Below are 24934 nucleotides of genomic sequence, written 5' to 3' on the forward strand. Positions count from 1 at the left end.
CATTCCACTTCAGTGGCCCAGATTTGGTTCCCAGGTGTGGACATACACCACTTGGCGGCGGCTATGCTGTGGTGGTGACCCACATGCACAATAGAGGAAGATTGGCACAGATGTTAGCTCAGGGCAAATCTTCCTCAGCCAAAAAAATAAAATAAAATAAAATAAAATAAAATAAAATAAATACAGAATTAAATGCATGTCAATTAAAAACATAAAATTTGAGAGGGGAGATAATAGATTTAGACTATTCTAGGGTTCCAGCATTAAAGGGAAGTGGTAAAGCTAATAATTTCTATTAGAATGTAATTAGTTAAAGATGTATGTTGTAATCTCGAGGATTGCTTCCAAAAGAAATGAAACCAATAAGCTAATGGAGGCAAAAAGTGAAGTAATAAAAATTTCTTAACGAAATAATTGAATACTAATCAAAAAGAAAAAGGCAAGAAGGGAGAGTAAAGACAACATAAACAGATCAAACAGAAATAAACAGTAATCTAGTAAATAGTAATTTACTTCTCTCAGTAATTACATTCAATATCAATAGACTAACTATTCCAAGTAAAATATTAAAATTGTCAGCCTTAATATATGCTACTACAAGGCATGTGCCTCAAATATAAGATCACAGAAAGATCATTTGAAAATAAAAATATATAAGAAGATGAAACATACAAACAAAAGATTAAAAGAATTATTGGCTCATATTACAAGCTCAATAAATAATTGTTGGATAAATATATATTATTCTTGTTCAAGTGGTACTGAAATCGCTGATGGTACTGTGGGAGATCAAGATTTGGCCACCCTGAAATATATCTCTTTACCTTGATTGTTTTCTCTGAGGGACATTTGACCTCCCCTCCACTAACTGCCTAAAGAATTTGACATGGTGGCTCCTTGCTGGAACAGATCTATCATGATGGCTGTAAAGATAATGTAAGATAAATGTTACAATAAGAAAGGCACCAACAAGCCCATCTTATCAGAAGTTGTGTCTCTCTGGCTACATTCTCTGGATGGCCCTTCGAGGAGTTGCCAAACACACGTTTACATTTATGAGGGAAATCTCCATTTGTAAAGGTATCTCCCTCTCTGTTTTGGGAAGAGGCGGGGATGGCCTCAGTTGTAGAGGCTTACCAATGTGGAAGGTGAAGCCTTAAATCTGCATAATAACCTTACTCTTGTTTACTGTGCTTTAGTGGTAATCTCCTATAACTGACTCCCCCCACCCCCAACATCCTCCTTTGTCGTTGGCTGAACATGGTATTTAAGATGAGAATTTCTGCTATTGTGTTGAGAAACGCAGTGTCCCTGCTTTCTCCCATGTATACATGTTATTAAACTTGGTATTATTTTCTCCTGCTAACCTGTCTTGTTAATTATTTGGCCAGCCATAAGACCCTTAAGGGAAAGGGCAGAGGGAGATTCTCCCTCTTCCCCCGACAGTTTTGGCGTAGTCACCAGGAGCCACACTGGCTGGCAAGTTGCCTTCTCTGGCTGGAAGACCTGCCTTCTCCCTGGACTACTGCAGATGATGAGATATGGGAACGCCTGATGAAAGCCGGCAAAAGGTAAGACTTCTTACCACGTCAGCCTCCCGGAATCTCTATCTGCGGAGTCCGGCGGAAGGAAGTGGTGAGAATTTTTTCTCTCTCTAAATTTAGATTGGCAAGAGAAAATATTTGGGAAACTAGTTTCTTGTGCTCTTAGTGACTCTTGGTTTAAATTTGGTAGAGTACTCTTGGTTTTGATCTTGATCCCTTTTCCTCCCAGAGTAGTCTCTGTCTTGTTCTGTGTCCTGAGAAAACTTGGCTTTGTGACCAGTGAGAATCTTCTCCTTGGTCTCCACCATACGGAAGGTGCATTTACCGGGGTGCCCCTTGGTGGCCAGTCGAGTAGACTGGGGTTCCGAACTGTCTCTTTGTCTGGCTGTGCCAAGCTCTCAGGGGAGTTTGTCATAAAGGGCCTAGTCCATAAGGGCTTTTGTTGTCTTAACCTTCTCCCAGTGTCACAGATGAGCGGGTCTGTGACTGGAGGCGTCCCACACTATTGTGGGAGACCGGAGACACCATCCTTACCGCCTGTGCTGAATATCTTTGGGAGTAAATTCTGTGGATCCCGGGGGCTACATCATCTGCGCCCTCACCAGGGACGCCTCTTGCGTCCATGGTAAAGATTTATTCTAAGCGTGGAAAGTTACCTCGGGGTCTTTCCTTAAAAAGGCTTATTGGATAGAGTCACTATTGGAATAAATATACAAATGAAGATCCTACTCGTCAACGGCCAGACGACGGATCCTTTTAATTAGAAAAACTTCTAAATTGGGGGAAAAAAATTGTTTTGAGAGCTCTCACATAATTATTTAATTGGTACCTAAGAAAAGGCCAAAAAAGGAAAGGAAAAATTTGAATAGCCTTAAGATCTTGACTCAGGTTACAATTGAATTGAGAACATGTAAAAGTGTAAGTGTTGATAAGATTATAAAGGTTAGAATGTTTGAGCTAATTTTATATAAAGAGGTTACATCAACTTTGCCTGAGTATGTTTTAAAATGTCTGACTGGGAATGCTTCCCTTGTCCAAAGTTAAAAGACCAAGACCTATTGATAAAAATCTTAATGATAACTACGTTTAAAGGAATAAGAGGTGATGAAATTTACATGAAATTTTGTAGAAAAAAACTGATGTTATTTCTATTACAGAACTGGTTAACAAAAATAGTAATTTAAATGATGACTAATTTTATCTGAAGTCTTATGAAGTCTTGTAGGCAATCTAAATAATTATTGGAAATAAGTAACTAAATAGTTGTGAAAAAGATGAATGTTGGATGAACTTTAAACAATAATTATGTGTTATGGTGGTTACAGCTTCCAAACTCTTTTTGGTAACTTAAAACTTGAGAGTTTTGCTAAATTTTATGATAAAAATTCACTGAGAATCATCATTTCCAAATAAGATATTAGACATTGATTGCTAAGTGTACATTTGTCTACTTTTGGCTTTTCATTACAGGAAAACTAAAAGATGTTTTGGGTCTATTGGTAAACGTGTTTTATTAAAAGATTGTACTATGAAGTAACATGTTTCTAAAAGTTATGAAGTGTTCATAAATTTTCCAAGCCACAAGATACTAATGTAAAAGAAAGTTTATAATTGTTTACTTAGTATTTAGTTACAAATTAAGTTTTCTAAGGGTTAAAATTTCTAATTAGTATATGTGATTGAAGCTATTAAAAAATTAAGAAAAATATGTCTGTGTACAAAGAAAGTAAGATGCATAAAGAAGGTACAAAGAATGGAAATATTTTGTTTGATTGATTAAGAAAGATAAATTTGTCCTCAAGTACTAGGAGGGAAAAGAAAGACATGGGACAAATTCTGAATGTAAAAAGGAAGTTACAGAAAGTTTGTAGAAGAGGAATTCTGGAAAAGGAGTTTTTGCATGGTCAAGTTGGCTAAGATTGAAATGAATTTAATTACGTAAATGAGTTTTAATATCAGAAGTAAGCTGATTCAAAATTATAATTTGGTCTTATTTCTCTTAAAAGGATAATTTGCTTAAACTTGATAAAGAGGTTATAAAAGATTTTTCTTTACCTTTGGGTAAGTCTACCTAAAAGACAGAAAAATAAAAAACTGTTAAAATAATTTCCTACATTCAAAAGACTGAGGTCTATCTATTAAGGCTTTTTAGACTGTTAATGTTCTGTTTGCTTTACACTTTTATATTTTTGACAAGCTCCCCAAAATTCATATCTTAAATAAAGTCTTTTTTTTACTTTGAGAATTTTCAAAGGGCCCTGAAACTTCTCAAAGAAATTTCCTCTCTTCCTATAAAGAAAAAGATACTAAACTTATTAGGCTTATTCAGTATGTTAAATTACGTGTTGTCAGACAAGTGATGATAAGCCTGCTTAGGTGTTATTTTGTGGGCAAACGTTATTGACATAGGTGTTTTAAAATTGTATAACGTTATTGAAATTCTGCTGGTTATCAGTCATAATTCTGGTTATTATTATTTTAAAGTGTTTATGTCACAAAATTAACCAAATTTCTTTGTCAATTGCCATTTTGAGGTCTTGTTGTTTACAGACTTATTTCTTTGTTCTTGTCGGGGGAAGAGGGAGAATCTCCCTCTGCCCTTTTCCTTAAGGTTCTTATGGCTGGCTAAATAATCAACAAGACAGGTTAGCAGGAGAAAATAATACCAAGTTTAATAACATGTATACATGGGAGAAACTCAGAAATGAGCAACTCGTCCCTCTGTCTAAGCTGCTTGCTTAAGTATTGCAGCTAAAGGCGAGGAGCGTGTTGGGGGTGGGCAGTGGCCTGGGACTTCAGAGGGCAGGAGGACAATTCTTTTTGGGGTCATCTATAGATAATGTGGTCAGGGAGAGACAGAGTTTTTTGATAAAAGAGGCTTGGTGCCTTTGCTATTGTAACCTCTATCCTACATTATCTTTATAGGCATCATGATAGAAGATCTGTTCCAGGAAGGAGCCACCATGTCAAATTCTTTAGGCAGTTAGTGGGGGAGGTCAAATGTCCCTCAGAGAAAACAATCAAGGTAAAGAGATATATTTCAGGGTGGCTAAATCTTGATCTCCCACACTCTAATGCTTTTACAATATGTTTCAACTTCAGAAAAATTCATAGAAAGGACTCTGACATTTACACTGGAATACAGGTTTCTGACAAACTTTCTGATCATAAAACTAAACTTGGTAAGAAATTACAGAAATCTGTTAGAGAGACTGATAACTTCATGAAGCTGCTAACAAAAAGATTGGGATCAAAAATAGATTACACAGGACTAAATGAACTGATAAAGATTATTATAATTTTTATGATTTTTCATTTGAAGTATTGCTGAATTTTTAACGTTTTGTTTTTTCAGAGTTAAAGAAAACTTTTTCTCTTTTCTCCTGAGCTAGCTATGACTTATAGCAATTTGGTAAATGATACTTTTGTAAGTAAAATTGAAATATTTATCTTTTTCTCTCTATCTGAGCCCTCAAATTTGGAAACTCTTAGTAACTGAATATTGTTGTTTTCATGGCAATATAGTTATTTGTATAAGTTCAATAAGAATCTGTTCTCTTTATAACAGGACACAATTAGAAACACTGGTTATATTACCAAGGCTGTGACTGGAACATCATATTTGCGATATAACCATACAGCTTTTGAGGAATAAAGATTGGACTTTATGGAATAAAGCCACGTGGAAATATTGGCCTGGTACCTTATGTTCCAAACAGCACTTACCAGGATAAGTAAAGAATGTCACTTATCTGGCAGGTACAAGGAACCTCAAAATATTTTGGGGGAACCTCGGAAGAGAAAAATTCACCCAAATCTGTAGGTATTGCAGGCAAAGTTTGATGACAAAATCCTTGGCTTGGCTTTCCTGGCCTCGAGAGGCCTTTGAAGTTCAATGTGAGATTCCTTATAAAAAGTTCCAGCAAAGCAGATTTAAAAGAGCCTATGTGATCAATTGCTATTCTTGCTGTACTTATGTAAATAATTGGGCCAACTCTATTAGAACTAGACTTATTTTGCAAACTAGTTAGTTTTAATTTGGCTATCTTTGATAAAAATGAGGGTGATTTAAAAAAAATTATATTTCATTAAATACTATAGTGTACATTTGCGGATATTAGATCCTAGTTTTGTTAAGTGTCTTTTGAGGTTTTCGTTTTATATCTGTTGACTGGACTGGATCCTGATTTCTTCTAGTCTCCTGAAATATCTGGCTACAGATGTCCAAACTAATGTTTTTGATTTTTTTCCATCATTTTCGTTTGGAATCACTGAAAACTGAACCTGCCCTTTTTCCTGAAGCCTTACAAACTGAAGCTGATGGACTTGATATAAACTTAAGAGATTACCCGATGACATCATCAGAGACATTTTAAACTGCAAAAGATGCTTTGACGCTGATATCTAAAAATCTTCTTAACTGGCTGTCCTCTAACTCAGAAACTGCTTTACAACGTGCTCCAACCATTAACCTTGTTTTTCTTTTGTTTACATAGAAATGCTTCTATTAAATACTTGATTGCTTGCTTCCATAATATAGGCATAACCTTGAGAGCCCACCTGCATTACCACCTCCTAAAATGAACTTAATTGAACTGATCTATTATCAAGACTAAGAAATGTGTTCAATGAGATGAAACAACCTACCAACTCAGCTTCTAGACTATAAAACTTCTTTAAGTTTCAAAAGGACAGTGAAACTTTTAGTTTCAAAGGCAGGACTGTGAGAGATCAAGATTTGGCCACCCTGAAATATATCTCTTTACCTTGATTGTTTTCTCTGAGGGACATTTGACCTCCCCCACTAACTGCCTAAAGAATTTGACATGGTGGCTCCTTGCTGGAACAGATCTATCATGATGGCTGTAAAGATAATGTAAGATAAATGTTACAATAGGAAAGACACAAACAAGCCCATCTTATCAGAAGTTCTGTCTCTCTGGCCACATTCTCTGGATGGCCCTGCAAGGAGTTGCCAGACAAACATTTACATTTATGAGGGAAATCTCCATTTGTAAAGGTATCTCCCTCTCTGTTTTGGGAAGAGGTGGGGATGGCCTCAGTTGTAGAGGCTTATCAATGTGGAAGGTGAGGCCTTAAATCTGCATAATAACCTTACTCTTGTTTACTGTGCTTTAGTGGTAATCTCCTATAACTGACTCCCCCCACCCCCAACATCCTCCTCTGTCATTGGCTGAACATGGTATTTAAGATGAGAATTTCTGCTATTGTGTTGAGAAACGCAGTGTCCCTGCTTTCTCCCATGTATACATGTTATTAAACTTGGTATTATTTTCTCCTGCTAACCTGTCTTGTTAATTATTTGGCCAGCCATAAGACCCTTAAGGGAAAGGGCAGAAGGAGATTCTCCCTCTTCCCCCAACAGTACTGAATAATGCCAAATATTTTAGGTGGCCTCATAAAAAGGCATATTTAAAAATTAGTGTTTACTGACTGTGTTGATGGTCAGAGATGAATACTGCTAAGATGAAAACCTTAATGTGGATATTGTGTAAAGTTCAAAATGAAAGGAAGTCTTTTTGATAGTCATAGAATTGTATTGTCTACATATTCAGCTGTTAAATCTGTTCATTTATTTATTTACCATCATTTCTGGTCCATCTGGTATTTCTGCTTGATTATCAGCTCTGAAGGGCAGAGATTAGGTTCAAACTTGATTCCAAGAACCCTCTACTGGTAGTCTAGGACCAATATCTATGGGTTGTAATGAGGATGGTGGATACATAGAAAGTAAGAATGAATGAGGAACCTGTCATTCCTCAAAAGCGACTGAGTGCAAAAGGTGACCTGGAAGTGTAAATGTGTCTTGGCTTCTGCAAACGTAAAACTCAGCTAAAACTACTCTACATGTAGTGTCATACAAAAATTTTATAGTAGTTTAAAAATACACATCCAAATCTGATGACTTGTTGGATGGATTGAGTTTTGAAATTAATTTCTAAAAAGGCAGAAAATTACGTGGTTCTTATTGTTATCATTACAAAATAATTTATCCAGTGAAATTCATCCATTAACTTATCCAGAGAAATTTATCTGATAATTTACCCCTCTTCACAGGAGTTTTCTCTTGTTCCTGCTCCCCATTTCTGATCCAATCCCATCCTTATTTATTCAAAATAACCATAAGAATGATGGGGGTCATGCTTTGGTAGAGGTCAAGGATCATGAACTGAAAGTCTTAGGTATTAGGCCTGAGATTTTAATATTCAGGACAATGAAATATTCAGGACAATGAAATACTATGTCTTTCTTCCACTCTCTCATTTTCTCCCATCTTTCCCTACTCTCCTCTCCAGACCTTTTTCTCTTTTTCTTTTTCTCAATATTAACACAGCTTAACTACTGTCTTCTTTATTAAGAGCTCTTTGGATCTTTTAAGGTAAATACTATGCAGATCAACTGCGGTTGATTGTTGAGCAATTATCCGTAATGGTTGCAGTGATGAGTAACAGATAATCTGTGGTTGAGCCAGAGTGTAATTCACTGTACTGTAACTTCATGAATTAATTGTTTGTAATTGGCCCTAACATGACCTTGTCTCTAAAACAGTGGATACCCAATAACACAAGAACAAGGACGGCTATGTAAACTACCCTAAAATCACATACTGAAAAAATTTCTTGAGTGCTTTGAAAATTTTGTGGTCAGAGTCTCTTTCATGGTTTCTGAAAAACTATAAACAAGTGCTTCTCAAACTTTAGTGAGCCCACAAATTACCTGTGGAACATACTAAAAAGGAGATTTTGTAGGTCTGGGTGTGGATTGAAATTCAGCATTTCTAGTAAGTGTCTGGCTAATGCAGATGCTACAGGTCTTCACACCACAATTTAAATAGGAAGGCTTTAGACCAGTGATTCTCAACCTTGGGTGCACATTAGAATCAAATGGAGAATGTTACAAAAATATCCATGCCTGACATTCATCCAACAGGAATTAAATCAGAACCTCTGAGTACCGGATTTAGCACTTTTTAAAAAACTTTCCATGGTGCATAAAGGGTTTAGAACAGCAAATATAGACTCTCTCTCTAGAAAAGTTCATACACATGATATTTTTTCATGTAATTTCTGGGGATCAAGGACCCCCAGAAACCAATACATACAAAATCAAGAACCTATGCTTCAAAAGAAAAATCTCCTGAGGAAATGGCACAGGGCACCCTCCCACACCAATATATTCATGTCATGGGCTAGTAATTATTTTCCCCTAAATTACATATATTGAAGCCTTAGCCTCAATGTAATTCTGTTTGTATGTAGGAGCTTTAAAGAGATAATTAAGATTAAATGAGGTCATCAGGGTGGGGCCCTGATCCCTTAGACCGATGTCTTTATAAGAAGAGGAGGCACCAGGGATGAGCAAGTACAGAGAAAAGGCCATGTGAGGACACGGGGAGAATGCAGCTGTCTGTAAGCCAAGGGGAGAGCCCTCAGGAGAAACAAAACCTCCTGGCACCTTGATCTTGGACTCCCACCCTCCAGAATTGTGAGAAAATAAATTTCTATTATTTAAGCCACTTGCTTTGTGGTACTTTTTTATGGCAGCACTAGCAAACTAAGAAAGATTTTTGGTGCCGAGATGCTGCTGTAACAAATACCTAAAAATGTAGAATTAGCTTTGGAACTGGGTAATAGGTAGAGGCTGAAAAAGTTTTGAGGCAGTGTTAGGAAAAGCTGAGATTGCCTTGAGGAGATTGTTACTTGGAATGTGGACATTAAAGGTTACTCTGCTGAAGTCTCAGCCAGAAATGAGGAACAAGTTGCAAAGACCTTAGCCAAATTGTTTTCTAGTGTTTTTTTCGAGAGTAGAAATTGTAATTGATGACCTTGGATATTTAGCTGAGGAGATTTCTAAGCAAATGGTTGCAAACTAATACAATTCTTTTGGGAAGTTCCCCTCCATTTTCTCAATTGATGTCTGTATCCACTTTATTATTTATTTATTTATTCATTCCTTCATTCATTCATTCAATAAATATATGTTGAATATATACGACTGATTTAAGCATTCTGTGAGGAAACTGGGTATAGAAATTCAAAGATGTAAGAACTTAATGCTATCTCTAAGTGGTGTGGAAATAAACAGTAACTTCCTGAACATGTTTTAGAATTACTCCTGTGGACAGGAGAGACACCGAAAGTTTACCTCAAATTTTACCTTTCTGCTCACATGTCTTACCGTTGTTGGCCAAAGTAGAGCCAAATCAATAGTGTTTGTTTGCCTGGCCGTGCATTGGGTAGATAAGGATAAGAAGTTAAAGATGAGGTGCAATGAAAACTGTTTCCTCAAATTCCTCATCTAGTTTCAGGATTTGATTAGTGTGGTGCAGTGGTGCCCAAACTCTGTGCTGAGGCACCTTGGGGTGCTGCCCCAAACTCACAGGAGCACCACGATTTACTTTAAATTTCTGAGGAAAGTACATGGACATCTATCAGACACTGCAAAAACTATTAGTTCAAGATAGTTCACAGTTTCGACAGCATGTTACATTCATTTTGGTGTTTTCATATCTTTGCGAGGCTTGGTTTTTAGTGGTTTATGTGATTAAAAAAAGAAGTATTGTACAAAAATCATTGTAGAACAGGAAATACATGTGGTAGCATGCGATCTGATTCCAATCTGACTCCAAGTGTAAGTTGTGTGGTGTCCAACAGGTGCATGGGTACCATTAGTAAGTGATTGCACTTAGTTAAGAATGAAATAAAAATATTTTTTCTCTCAGTTTAGGTTTTTTTCAAATAGCTACTAAGTTATTAGGAAATAAAAAGTCTCAACTTTTTTGATGTAACTAGTTAATAAATGAGCCATTAGGTTTTTTTCCTTTGTTTGGTGCGTATTTGTTTTGGCCTAGAGCATTATAAAAAAGATACTGAGACACTAAAGATGCTGTGGACTGAAAAAGTGTGGGAACCTTTGGTGTGGTAGCTTGTCTGGACCTCTTAGAATGATCACTCTGAGGGAAGCCAGCCGCCACGCAAGATGTCCAGCTGCCCTGAGCCAGCCGTGATCTGAGGACGCCCCATACAGCCATGTGGAAACGGCGCATGGAGGGAGAGAGATGCCTAACACACCTGTGGCTGTTCCAGTCCTCTGTGCTAAACGAAGAGTGAAGAAACTTGCAGATGACTCCACTTTCAACTGCCATCTGACTACAGCCATCAACTTTCAGAACCATGAGAGATAATGACATATTGTTGCTTTAAGTCACTAAGTTTAGGATAATTTTTTTATAAGACTATATGTTTTTTAGAGCAGTTAGAGGTTTACAGTAAAATTGAGGAGAAAGTACAGAGATTTCCCATATAACCCCTGCCTCTATACATGGACAGCCTCCCCCATTATCAACTTCCCCCACCAGAGTTGTACATTTGTTACAATTGATGAATGGACATTGACACATCATAATCACTGAAATCCCATAGTTTGCATTATAGGTAGCCTTGGAGTTGTACATTCTACGGATTGGGACAAATGTATAATGGATAAATGTTTGCATAAATGTATAATGACATATATCACTAAGATATCATTCATCTTTATGGTATCATTTTCCCTGCCCTAAAAATCGTCTATGATCCACCCATTCATTCTTTCCCCTTCCCAAACCCTAGGCATCACTGATCTTTTTACTGTCTCCTTAGTTTTGCCTTTTCTCAAATGTCATAGTTGGAATCACATAGTACGTAACCTTTTCAGACTGGTTTCTTTCACTTAGTAATATGCATGTAAGGTTCTTCCATGTCTTTTCATGGCTTCATAGCTCATTTCTTTTTTGTTCTAAATAATATTTCATTGTCTGGTTGTACCACAGTTTATTTACTCATTCACCTACTGAAGGACATCTTGGTTGCTTCCAAGTTTTGGCAATTATGAATAAAGCTGCTATAAACACCTGTGTGCAGGTTTTTGCGTGGACGTACGTTTTCAACTCCTTTGGATAAATGCCAAGTAGCGTGGTTGCTGGCTCTTATGGTAAGAGTATGTTTAGTTTTGTAAGAAACTGCCAGTCCTGCAAAGTGGCTGTCCCATTGTGCATTCCCACCAGCACTGTATGAGAGTCCTCGTTGCTCCACACCCTCCCCAGCATTTGGTGTGGTCAGTGTTCCAGATTTTGGCCATTCTAAAAGGTTTGTAATGATATCTCATAGTTTTTTTTAATTTGCATTTCTCTGATGACATACCATGTGGAACATCTTTTCGTATGCTTATTTGCCATTTGTATATCTTTGGTAAGATGTCTGTTACAGTCTTTGGCCTATTTTTTAATAAGGTTGTTTGCTTTTTTATTGATTTTTTTTGTGTGTGTGTGAGGAAGATTAGCCCTGAGCTAACATCTGTCGCCAATCCTCCTCTTTTTGTTGAGGAAGATTGGCCCTGGGCTAACGTCCGTGCCCATCTTCCTCTACTTTATATGGGACACCGCCACAGCATGGCTTGACAAGCGGCACATCGGTCAGCACCCGGGGTCCGAAACTGCAAACCCTGGGCTGCTGAAGCGGAGTGCGTGAACTTAACCGCTACGCCACCGGGCTGGCCCCCTATTGTTGAGTTTTAAGTGTTCATTGTCCATTTCTGATAATAGTTTTTTATTAGATTTTTTTTAACAAATATTTTCTCCCAGTCTGTAGCTTGTCTTCTCATTCTCTTGACAATGTCTTTCTCAGACCAGAAATTTTTAATTTTAATGAAGTCCAGCTTATCAGCTATTTTTTTCATGGATTGTAACTTTGGTGTTGTATCTAAAAAGTCACAGCTATATTCAAGGTCATCTAGGTTTTCTTCTGTGTTATCTTCTAGGAGTTTTATGGTTTTTCATTTTACATTTAGGTTTGTGATCCATTTTGAGTTAATTTTTGTGAAGAGTATAAGGTCTATGTCCAGATTCATTTTTTGCGTGTGGGTGCCTAGTTGTTCCAGCACCATTTACTGAAAAACTACCTTTTCTCCATTGTCGTTCCTTTGCTCCTTTGTCAAAAATCAGTTGACTATATTTATGTGGGTCTATTCTGGGCTCTCTTTCTGTTCCATTGATCTATTTGTCTATTCTTTGGCCAATACTACACTGTCTTAATTACTGTAGCTTTATAGTAAGTCTTGAAGTCAAGTAAGTTTTGGAATAGTTTTTAAAGCACAAGTTGATAACTGGAACAAAATTTTGATGCCTCAAAGCAAGGTGCTGTTATAACGTAAACCTCAAGCATGTGGCACTTGCTCTCAGACTGAGCACTGACTGGAAGTTGGAACATCCAGAAAGATTCTGTTAGTGAAATCTGAAGAGGCCTCCAAGAGACTGTTGGTGAGGGCTTGAAAGACAGAAGAAAATATTGCTGGAGGTTAGATAAAAAGGAGCACTTTATATATATATATATATATATACACACATATATATACACATACTTATATATATATATATGTATATATATATATGCTAGATATTTTGATGGCACTGTCACTTGTGATAATGTGGAAAGAGAAAGAGTACCAAATGAACTCATGGATCTGGCTAGAGAGACTTGCAGGCAGAATGTAAAAGGTGTCAACTGGCTTTTGCTAGCTGCCTATTATAAAATATGAGTGGAGATGAACTAAAGGAGGAAGCATTTAGTTTTCAGCAGAATTTAGAAGAAATGTGAATGAACCCCAGCTTAATGGGTTCAAAAATAAAATTACTTCTCATTCCCAGTCTCTCCCAACAAAAGCTTTTCAAATTAGAAATACCCTCGGGGAAGAGATAAAATCGAGGGCATTATGAATAAATTATTGTTTCAGAGTAAGTCTCAAGGCTATAAGACCTTTTGTTGAGAACTCATAAAGAGTTAAGGGCATGCCTAGTAGGTCTTCTAAGAATATTCTGTGCGTCTTAGACGTTGTTTGCTAGAAAAGAATCTAAGGGGAGTACCTTATAGACTCTTTAAACCAGAAAAAAGTCATCTAAGAACCTTAGGAACACTATTCCACAGTTTTATGACTCTGAGACCAGTGCAGAAAAGGGGCTGTCTCAGAGAAAAAAGGACTATGCTTTTGTATCAGTGAGTGGATTATAATTTGATATACAGGAAGACTATACATTTTTTAAAGGTATATGTCAGCTTGTACTTAAGGAACAGAGGCAGTATGGAAAAGGTCTTTAGACCCTCAATCTTCTATGAGCAGGAAGAAAATAAGGAGGCTGCTTAGGTTTAAACAAGGGCCGTTTCTTGTGGAAAATACATTTGGCCTCAATTTCCTTGCCTGTAAAATAGGACTAACATTTTTCCCTTCCTACCCCACAAAATTATGAAAAAAGTTGAAGCAGATACTGAATATAAAAATCCCTAAGAAACCATATAGCATAGCATTAATCAAATGTAAGGGCTTCTGGAGTGAGTCTGTTTGTAGGAAAGAAATTTGGTCTTGGTGGAATATTCAATTCGAATGAGAAAGAAAAATGTTCAGTCAATGGAAGCCATGCTACAAGTTCTGAAGACTCTGTCCCAGAGATAAATGTACCAAGTTCGGGATCCTAGTGTGATATGGCTAGCGAATCAATAGGGAATGGTGGTAGGAAGCTGAAACATATGATGCATATGATGGGAGACTGTATTTGCTTTCTGTTTCTTTGTAACGAATTACTCAAAAACTTACTGGCTTAAAACGATCTACCTTTATTATCTCCTACAGTTTCTCCGAGTCAGGAATCCAGGAGTGGCTTAGCTGAGTGGTTCTGGCTTGAAGTTTCCCCAGGAGATTGTAGTCAAGCTGTAGGCTGGGGTTGCAGTCACCATCTGAAGGCTTGATCAAGGCTAGAGGTCCATTTTCAAGATGGCTTGCTCACATAAGCTGTTCCTAGGAAGCTTCCGTTCCTTGCCATGCGGACCTCCCCATAGTGTTGTTTCATAAGTGTCCTCACAACATGTCAGCTGGATTCTCTCCAGAGTCAGTGAACCAAGAGAGAGCAAAGCAGAGGCCTCACAGCTTTTATGACCTCGCCTCAGGAGTCATGTACTATCATGTCTGCAATCTCTTGTTAGCTTACTTAGTTCAGCCCTCTTCCTTCTGGGAGGGGAAAGGACTACACAAGAGTGTGAATATTAGGTAGGGGTCATTTTGGAGGCAGGCCACAACAAAAGCATAGAGTATACAAAATAAGGGAAGAGGAAGATTGTGAGGAGGTGAGAAAGAGAGAAAGGAAATGTGGCACCATTGTGATGTCACAAAATCAAAGGGCAAAATGAGCACATGGGGAAGAAGTCATTGAGGAAAGGTGGAATCAAGAGAGAGATGGGGAAGCAGATGAACTTACCATTCTCCCTGTATCTTCTGTCTTTTAGCACTACAGTTTCATGAAGTCTCTTCTCATGAATCACACTCAGTAGAAAGATGTAAATCTGGGAACTGGTCTCACCTGCTGTGAACCAATTGTCTCTCCAGCACCCTGATCTCATTGTGGGGGTTCTAGAAGCACAGACCAGGAGTCACAAAGGGACTTCCACATTCAGCTGGCAAGTGGCAGGACTTGTACTCAAACTTGGGCTTGTCTGTTGCCAAAGCCTTGTTCATTTTACCACATCATCATCTTGTATTCCAGGAATGAGAGAAGCCTTAGTATCCTAACTTTTGGTGACTTTACCCCTCTGAGATTACTTGATCACTCTCAGGGGCTGGAATTCTCTGATTCAATGTTGAGATCAGAGCCTACTTGGTTACTTTTGAAACCTGTGATCACCTTGTTGCATAGTTCTACCTCATTGGCTCCCCATCATCTTTCATATCTCAGCCTCATACTTCTTCATTTATCTCTTCCTCTGTTGTTATTTGTCTCTGTTAACAGGATTATTTTTTCCCGTAAAGCACTTAGAGAGACAAGGCTTGAAGGATGCTGCTGCTAAGTCGTGAGGTATTAAGGACACTTAGAGGGAAACTGGATGCAGAGACATTTCTTCATGTGACCTAAGTAAAAGCTGGATAGGAGAGGTAAATTTTAAACTTACTTTTCCTTGGGGAAAAAGAGCTTAGACAGGAAGAAATTCAGAGGAGCAGTCAGGTAATATAAATTTCTACATTTTTAGTGCTAAGTTGGGAATGTCAGACTTGTGATTGGCATTACTCTGACTTACATCCTGTCAAAAAGTTATATCCATTTTCAGAAAGGGGAAAAAGGAGTCGGTAAGGAAAATTTGGATTGTCAATGGGACCCAGAATCTCAGGAATCATAGCTCCGTGCAGAGGAACTATCTCCTCAATCTTGTGTCTTCTTTCTAATCCCCCAAAAGATCCTGATTCAGCATATACACACATATATGTAGAGTCACACATAAAAACTTATTTCTGGTCAGTTTGTTTTGGTTTCTAGACCTCCTTCCTCCTCTAACTCTCTGCACTTCTATCGTTTAGCAGGCTCTGATCTCCTGCTGAAGAATGGCAATGCAGGGCTTGACCTCTGAGAGGTTGGTTGATTTCATGTTCGATGTGGCATCTGGAAGAAATAAAGGAGCTTTAGATATGAGTTGTTGTAAGGGCATTATTGGAGTGTCAGCATTTCTTGGGTTTCTTTATGGCAGTATTCAATGAGTTGACATGCCATAAACTGTCCCACCTTGTGTCTCAGGGGTGGGGAATAGCTGAAAGGTAAAGAAAACCTATCCTGGACACAATCCAGCTACCATTTTCCTAAATTGCTAACCCTCTGGGATGTTCAGGTCAGATTGCTTCTCTTCCCCTCTCTACCCCAGGGTTGAGTGGGCTGCAAAAGCAATTAAGGTTTATAAATGTTAGAAAGCAGAACATCTGGGTGGCTACAACTCCTACTGAAAGGGAACGAGTGTCAGAATATCCTTTGAGAAACCACTGACGTGGGTTGCCAAGGGCTCACCATTCCTGGAGATTTTTAGGAATTATGCAGATCCCTTAAATATTTTGAAACTTTTGAGATACAGGATGCTGTCTGGAGGCAGATGACTGGATTGGTCAATTTAGTTGGTACCGTGATAACCTTCCTGCCCAGGAAAACCTTTATTCTGTGCTGTTCCCCTCTCTCCTCGTCCTCCTTTCCCTGTGTGTGGTGAGTTGTTAGAATGCAGTGGCTGAGCAAGAATCAGACAGCCCAAGCCCTGACCCACTTGTCTGGCATTTTGACAGAAAAGGGAATTATACCCTTTGCGACTCGAGAGCTATTGAGTGTTTTGAGTATGTCCTAAGGGCTGGCTTTCACAGCATTTTAATTGGATGCAGGGAGTCTGATAGGAAAGACCCATAGGGAAAGAGTTAATATCTAATGCTGCACACTAGGAAGAGAGCACTCACCAGACACAGACCCCAAGATTCCCATCCCCTCAAGATTTTAGACTGGACAGACTTTCAGGCTGAGAAGCTTCTCAACACAGCCCAGCATTACTGGCTGGATATTGACCCAGGAGGGAGTAGGTGGAGGAATTCCTTGCCCCAGGCACCAGTTCGGGTCTCATCTGGGCCCAAAGGTTTGCGTTAGGCTGAGACTCAGGGCCATTTCAGAGGCCTGGATCCTGCCCTTTCATTTCAGGGTAATCAACTATGTTTGGACTCCGCAAAGAACTTGAAGCCTTTAACTTGAAGTACTGCAGCTCCTGGACTGCATGCCAAGTGCTTGGAGGGAAAGCCCATCTCTGTTGAGGAGTATCTGACAGGCAGAGGCAGCAGCCGAGTGGACTAGATCATCCACTCAGCATGAAGTGCTAAAGGAACAACCGCTGGATCACATATAACCCTCTATAGTCTCTGCATTTGCCCAAAAGTGGGCCTCTTGCTGATGAGACTTTATTTTTCCATATCCCAAGAATGAGGTCCGCCTGCTGTGTTGTATTAAAAAAGCTCAGGATGTCCCTCCTTATGTTACAGAGGTTGCAGGAGTCAGACGTTCTGATGAGAGAGAAAGGGAGGGAACGGCTGTGTAAAGGGGCCAGTCTTTGACTCCAGAAAGCGCTCAAGTCCAGGCTGGAGGGCGTCCACGCCTGGCCCTCGAGGGTGTGCTTCTCCTCCCCGCGACAGAGAGCCCCTTGTCAAGGAACAGCAGGCTGGCAGTGGGTGAGTTAATTTCTTCTTTGTCGCTGAGGTCATTGGAATTTGCACTTGTGTCTGTTCTGTTTGACTGGAGGATGGTCCTCGTTTTGTTCCTTGACGTGCTCTGCCTTGTGTAAGGGCCAACTTTGATATCCAGCATCACAAGGTTCTCTTCCATGCAGCAGATGAAATGGAGATTTTTTTTCCTTTTCTTCAAGGCACAGTGAGGGGGCAGGATTTGTTCTTCATAAATCTTTCCAGCTTCCTCAGGGGTGATTTTATATAAATCCATCACGGTATATATACATATGTGGATACAAATGCCTCCTCTTGAGAGGTAGAATGGGGCAGGGGCTGATGCAGGGATGCTGGCACAGACTGCCTGGTTCGAATACTGATTCTGCCATTTCTAGCTGTATGCAATCTTTACCTCTCGGTGCCTCAGTTTCCCCATCTGCAAAATGGGGTTACTAATAATACAGACCTCATAGTGTTGTGGAGATTGAGCTAGTATGTATACAGCTTTTGGGACAGTGCATGACAGAAGTAAGCCCTATATGTTAGCTATTATTATTTTATTGTCACCTCTTCCTTTATTCTATACCCACCATCTTTAAAACAGGAACTGTTGGCATCTCAAAAACCAGGACAGGTTCTCTGATGACTTTCCCAGCACCTGGGGGTTGTGCTTTTGACCCACTCTCTCTCGGGTCAGGGTCCTTGGTGTTGGGGAGTTAGGACTTCTCGCTGGGGCATATCTCCCTCTGACCTCCTCTTCAGCCATCCTCCCCACTCACGTGGTCCCAGCTCTCTGTTAACTGCCTCCTCCCCTAATGTGAGAGAGTGAGAAGGTAAAGTGAGTAAGGAAATAAAAATCTGACAAGGTCTTTTGCCCTATTATAAAGCTTAAGTTTATATACAGATTTGTAAGAGATATAATATAATCATGTTAATTTATATACGCATGTGCAAAAGCTCCTCTATTTATAGACAATTTAGTATGTAAATCCAATGTGATATTTATAAGCAATGAATACTGATCCATCAGTGTAAATCTAAATTTCATTTCATTGTATCCACTTGCCTCTTTTTAGTACCATATTCAACATACCTGTTATTTTTGCACTTGAAAGGCATTATGAAATTGTTAATGATCATAAAATACCTCAAAAGTGAGCCAAACATAACTTAGAGTTGATATATTTATACCTGGGGAAGTTTGTAAGTTGATACTTGCTTCTGTCTAAGTTAATAACCTGTGTGAGTCTGTAAGCGAGGCTTGGCTTTCTACAAGCAGGCTCGTTTTTGATGACCAGTGGAATTAGAAGCATCACGATGTAGTTGAAGAGCCACAGGAGTTCGTATGAGAGGCAAAGTCCCCAGGTGTGGTTGTACCCTGCACAGAGCCCTTGTCTGAGCAGGAGGAGGAGCTGAAATCCAGCCTATCCTCCGCTTGGCAAACTACGTGATCTGGCTCAGCACCCCATCAAAGACAGGAAGTGGCATCTGCCCAGAAGGGGCACCTAATTGGCATTTTTTTCCTAATTTGCAGTAAATGCTGAAAATGGCCCTGAGCAAGTATGAGTTTCAAGTCCTGGCAAATTGCTAGTTAACATTGTGAACTTGGGAAAGTCAATCTTCTGAAAGGCACCTCCTTAGCTATAGCTTATATTACAGGAGTGTTGTGAGAAATGTGAAAGTATATATACCAAACAAGATATGCTTTTAATCCCCTAATTTACACCGCTACCTTCATGCTGGGCTCTGTTATAGGGGCTGGGAGTACAGTAGTGAACAAGAAGACAAAACCCCTCTGGTGGCCTCCAGAACACATCCACTTGATGTCCCCATGGTTATCTTAGGCTCACCATGTCCAAAACTGGAATGAGCATCTTTCTTCCCAGCCTTGCTCCTCTTCCTACATTCCCTGTCTCATGGACTGGCATCACATCGACCAATTGCCCAATTCAGAAGCTGGAGAGAGACACATTCTCATTCACCCCACATTTAATCATGAAGATCTATTACTTTTTTCTCCTTAATATTTCTTCTATACAATTGTTACCACTTTGGTTCAATTTCTCATTTCTTCTTGCAGGAATGAGGATGATAAGGAGGATGATAATGAAGACATTGATTTATTTATGCAACAAATATTTACTGAGCACCTGTTATGTGAGAAACCAATGTTTCCAGTCAAAAAATAGTCAATACTCAGCATCATTTGTCATTAGGAAAATGCAAATTAAAGCCACAATGAGATACAACTATGTCCTTATTACTTTGCCTAAAAACAGCAATAGCAACACACTGATAATTCTAAGTGCTGGTAAGGATGCAGAGCAACTGGAATTGTCATATATTTTTGGTAGGAATGCAAAATATTATAGTTACTCTGAAAAAGAGTTTGGCAGTTTTTTATAAAATTAAACAAATATTTATTCCTGCAACCTGGTAATCCCACTCCTAGGTATTTTCCCAAGTTAGAAAGAAAGCTATGTTCACATAAAACCTGTATGTGACTATTTATAGCCACTTTACTTATAATCTCCAAAAAATCAGAAACAACTCAAACGTCCTTCAGCTGGAGAATGAATAAATAAACTGTGTTACATCCATACAGTGGGGCGCTATTCAGCAATAAAAAGGATTGAACTACTGACACATGTAACAACATGGATGAATCTCAAATGCCTTATGCCAAGTGAAGGAACTCAGACTCAAAAAGCCTATGACTGTATATGACATTCTGGATAAGGCAAAACTGTAGGGACAGAAAATAAGTGATCTCCAGGGGTTAGAGTGAGGGGAGGTGTTGATTAGAAAGGGTCATGGAGGATTCAACCCAGGTCTGTTTGATTGTCACACTAACTTCCCATGTAGCTTCACCACTGATTTTCCAGTTTCTGCTCTCTGCCCATCTAGAATCTCCCCTCACCCAGGCTGCTAGCACGAACTTTCTAAATCCAAAGCTGAGCTTAGGACTCTGGTGTTGAAAAGTCTTTCGATGGCTCACTGTTGCTTTCAATATTCAAATACCTCAGTAGATACTGTTCAATGCCTTCGCTTTTAGGACACAAGGGCCCTCCCAAATTTGTTCTTTTGGCCTGTCTGCCTTCCTTTTCCATCACTCTTCCACGTGCACTCTTTTCTTTAGCTTTTTGTCAATTCTTGGAGTTTATGCTATTTAGCACCTCTGAGACACTCCACGTGGTCTTCCCTTTGTATGGATCTCTCCTCTTTTATTTCTTGGTCTGAGCAGTTCCTACTCTTCCTTCAAAAGCCAGCTGGAGCATCACTTACTCCAGGAAGTCACCTGCTCATTGCTGCACATGCTTCTTTCACACTTTGATCACACTGATATGTTGACTGTCTTGGAGTCTGCCTGCCTAGATGGTCGATTTTTGAAGACAGAGACGATGTCTCAGTATTCCTAACCCTTGGAACAGTCCTGGGCATGGGACAGATACCCAATAAATAGGTTTTGAACAGAATTGCTCTCTAATCATAAACTGCAGTTATTACCTTAGGGTTCAGCCCCTGTCATCCCCACATGGAAATGTATGTACATGATACTTCTGTTCGAGTTTATTTTGATTTACTCTGGTCTTTTCTTATATCCTCGTGGCCAATGCCTTATGAACAAGAACCGAGAGAGGTGGGTGAGTGAGATGTAGTACACTGAACACACATTTAAGGACTTTCTCCAGGAATCATCTAGTTCTGGTCCCAATTATATTTTGGGTGTGAAAGATGAATGTTAGTGACAAAGATAAACACAAAGAAAGTTCTTGCTTTTCGGAAAATGTGGCTGGTTAAAGAATGCTTAACCTGGTGTGAGGTGTGCAGTGTGAACCTAAATGACTAGAGTTGTAGGGCTTTGCCTGGAAAGTGATTAAGAGAGGTGGTCAGTCATCTGTGTCGTGACTTGGGTTAGCTGGCACTCGTGAGGACGGCTTTGTGGTTAATAAGGATAAGGTCTGTAGCACTGGGACATCTGACTTCAGCAGCAGTAATAACTGTTAGATGGACTTTGGCTCTGCAAGTGTTTAGGAGGCCTGGAGGGACACACCAGTGATTCTAAGCTGTTCTTTGTAATTCCCTTAACTGCCCTTGGCTCACCTAGTTATTAAGAAATCTTAATTCCCCAGTCTTGTTAGCTGAACAATCACTCTTGCTTCACATATAAACATATATATGTGCTTTTATTTTAGTCTCTCGTGGTTCTAAGTTTTATTTAACAAAAGTGGATCTTCAAACTTGGAGGGCATTTTGATATTCTGAGTCAACATCCATTACTAATATTACAAGATACAATGTCAGAGAGCTTGCATCTCTGGGAGGAGGAGGATCCGGAGAAAGAGCCCAAGGAAAGTTGGGAGGGCAGAGGGCTCGGTTCTCAGCTTGCCTCTGTGTAAACGGCTTCTGTCTGCCCTTACTGTGCCTGAGTGATCCTGCAGAAGAGACGTGCTCCTTATTGCCCATGGAGCTCCTGAGATGAGCTCTCCTGACTGCCATGTTGAAAATGTCAGCCCCAGATGGTCTGGTGGTTACATTTTCTCAAAACAGTTGGGAGCTTCTGCCAATTTCTCTATGGAATGAAAAAGATAATTTTTTAAAATGCTGATTAACAGAGCAAAATGTACTTGAGCTGGTAACAGATTTTTTTCCTCCTCCCTCCATCCACTAGCTGCAAAACAACCTATGATTCAAAACTTGAGAAAGAAACCAATTAATTTACTGAGAGACAATACTTTGGAGAAAGGGGAAAACGTGGTGGCCAAAGGTGGAGAAACAGCTCCCAAGAGTTGTAAGTATCGGAGGCCGTCTCCTGTTTATCTCCCCCAACACCATGAGGCTCTGAGGAGGTCAGCACCTTGCTTGTCAGCCCATGATTTTGGTGCTGGCTCAAAGTCCAGCAAGTCTACCAGGACACTCTGTGCATCTTTGTCTGTCCTGCTGTGCCCAATCATGGCTGGGACTTTTGAAATTCATAGGTGCCCCAAGACTTCCTGTGAAATGAAGTGAAATCCCAGGAGTGTGATAAGATGGGGACTGGGGAACTGAAAGCACTTTTGTTCCTGATGTCAGGACTCCTCTCAGTTCCCTGACAAGTCTGAGGAGGCCTGAATCAACATTCCAGCCTGATATAAGGCAACCAGTTGGTCCATATCTGCATGAGGAGATCAGAAGCTTGAATACTAAGTAGGTAATTGACTACAGGTTATTTTCTTTGATCATGCCTGAACACGTATTTCTCATGGTGCCTGGTGTCTTGGTTCCATCCCCTGTTCTGAGATTTGAAGAATTTCACCATCTACTGTTCCTGACCCTGTATATGCCAAGGTCCCCAATTATAGTCCTGTAGAAGGGAGCTTAAGAGCCTTCAGTCCTGAACCTATTGACTAATTTTAGTTTTAACTAGGTACATAAAATATGGAGCAAAAGCAATGAGAAGGTAGCAGAAAGTTAGGAGAGATCATGCAAACTCCCCTTGGATCTTTCTCTGGATGGAAAAAGAAAATGGCCGTCTTTGGATATGTGATCCTGCAGGATGATTAATGCAAACCAGTGGAAGTTAGTGTTTCCTCCCTCTGAAACCTTCCAAGTTTGGATCTCAGGGCCAGAAGTGCCCACCGTTGATGAGAAGCAGGAGATGTGGGACTCTGCAAATCTCTGGTCCTCACTCCACATGGTGACAGGGTGTTGCACATCAGTCTTCTGCCTGGTCAAGTGATCCTTGACACAACTTCCATTTCCAAAGGCCCTTGAGAGTCTGCAGCCCAGGCACTCTCTTGTTCTGAGGGAGGTCATGCCTTCCTGCCCTGATGTGCTCATATAAGATGGCAGTTGTTTTGTGGCATTCTCTAGGGGTCTTTTTCTCCCTCTAACATTGAGGGAACAGGAGTCTGCCCCGTGTTTATTCTGAAGTCCCTAGCCCCTATCCCTTCAGAAAGGAGAAAGCTATTTTCTTTCTGTAGAGGTTCTGGCTCTAACCTTGATCTTTGGCTGTCCTCTCCCACTTTGCTGTATGTCTTCCTTCCTGGTGTGCTCATGTGGCCTCTTTGCAGAGTCCCTCGTGCACGTAGAGTCACTGTTTGCCTATTGATCCGTCAACTACCAATGGTTTTGGGCGGAGTGTAAGCACCTTTGTAGCTACGTGACATTTGGACAGCTAGATTAGTCTTTCCTAAATTCCCACTCTGACCTGCAAGTACCAGGGCATGGCTGAAGTTGCAGTAGCTCTTTCAGGGCATTGAGTCAGTAAGTAATGATGGAAGTGAACTCAATGGGACCTTCAAGGCCCTGATTTATCTCAATCCCAGGACCTCTTTACTAATCTTTTACCTTTATACTTAGATTCTGAGTTCACACTATACTAATTAGCATTTATTTACATATTGCTTCCTTAAGCCTTCCTTCAGCATTATGGCTGTAACTATCTAACACACACACACACACACACGCACGCACGCAAATAGGCATATTTACAGGTACATTCTTTCAGTTTTTAAAACTTATTTGCAGACTCCCTAGCAATACTTTTTTATCTTCTTATTGAAGATATGTTAGCAAATTTTGTTCAAAGGCACATGACTCAAAAGCACACATTATCTTTGCCTTTAAGAAACATTTAAACACTCAGAAATTCCACTCCTAGCTATGTTCCCATGAGAAATAAAAACATATGTCTAAAAAACACTTGTACAAGAATGTTCATGGCAGCATTATTCGTAATAGCCAAAAAGTGAAACAATCCAAATATCCGTGAACTGATGGGTGGATAAATAAAATTTAGTGCATCCATATAATGGAATATTATTTGGCAAAAAAAAGGAATGAAGTACTGGTACATGCTGTAAGATAGATGAGCTTTGAAAACATTACAGTAAGTGAAAGAAGCCAGACACAAAAGACCACATAATGTATGATTCTATTTATATGAAATATTCATAATATGCAAATCTATAGGGATGGAAAGTACGTGAGTGATTGCCCAGGACTGGGGAACTGGGGGATTGGGGATAAATAATATCTGCCAATGGGTATGGGGTTTCTCTTTGATATGATAAACATACCCTAACCTTGATTGTGGTGATGGTTGCACAACTCTGTGAACACACTAAAAACTACTGAATTGTGTACTTTAAATGGCTGAATTGTATAATATGTAGATTATATCTCAATTGTAAAAAAACAAAAAAGAAATGTTCAAACTGAAGTCAGCATAATCTTTTTCTACCTAAAATCCAAAATAAATTCTGCATGGTTATTTCTCCCTGCAGCCCCCACACGGAATTCTTGTCTCTCCAGGGGAAACAGTCCCGCAAGTTGGTCAAAAGGATGCTCTTTCC

General features: G+C 39.5%; 1 long non-coding RNA gene across 3 annotated transcripts; it reads left to right on the forward strand.

The window, feature by feature from the left end:
- Window positions 1-1220: 1220 nt before the first annotated feature.
- LOC131408239 (uncharacterized) lies at window positions 1221-24731 on the forward strand. Of its 3 annotated transcripts, none has more exons than XR_009220731.1 (4): window positions 1221-1571; window positions 15376-15518; window positions 15939-17603; window positions 22270-24731. It is a non-coding gene; the product is annotated as an uncharacterized LOC131408239 (long non-coding RNA). The 3 variants fall into 3 exon arrangements; XR_009220730.1 differs by having other exon boundaries at window positions 1351-1571; window positions 15939-15991; window positions 17083-24731; XR_009220729.1 differs by having other exon boundaries at window positions 1355-1571; window positions 15939-24731.
- Window positions 24732-24934: the final 203 nt, after the last annotated feature.

This window comes from Diceros bicornis, chromosome 7, assembly GCF_020826845.1.
Source record: "Diceros bicornis minor isolate mBicDic1 chromosome 7, mDicBic1.mat.cur, whole genome shotgun sequence".
NCBI lineage: Eukaryota > Metazoa > Chordata > Mammalia > Perissodactyla > Rhinocerotidae > Diceros > Diceros bicornis.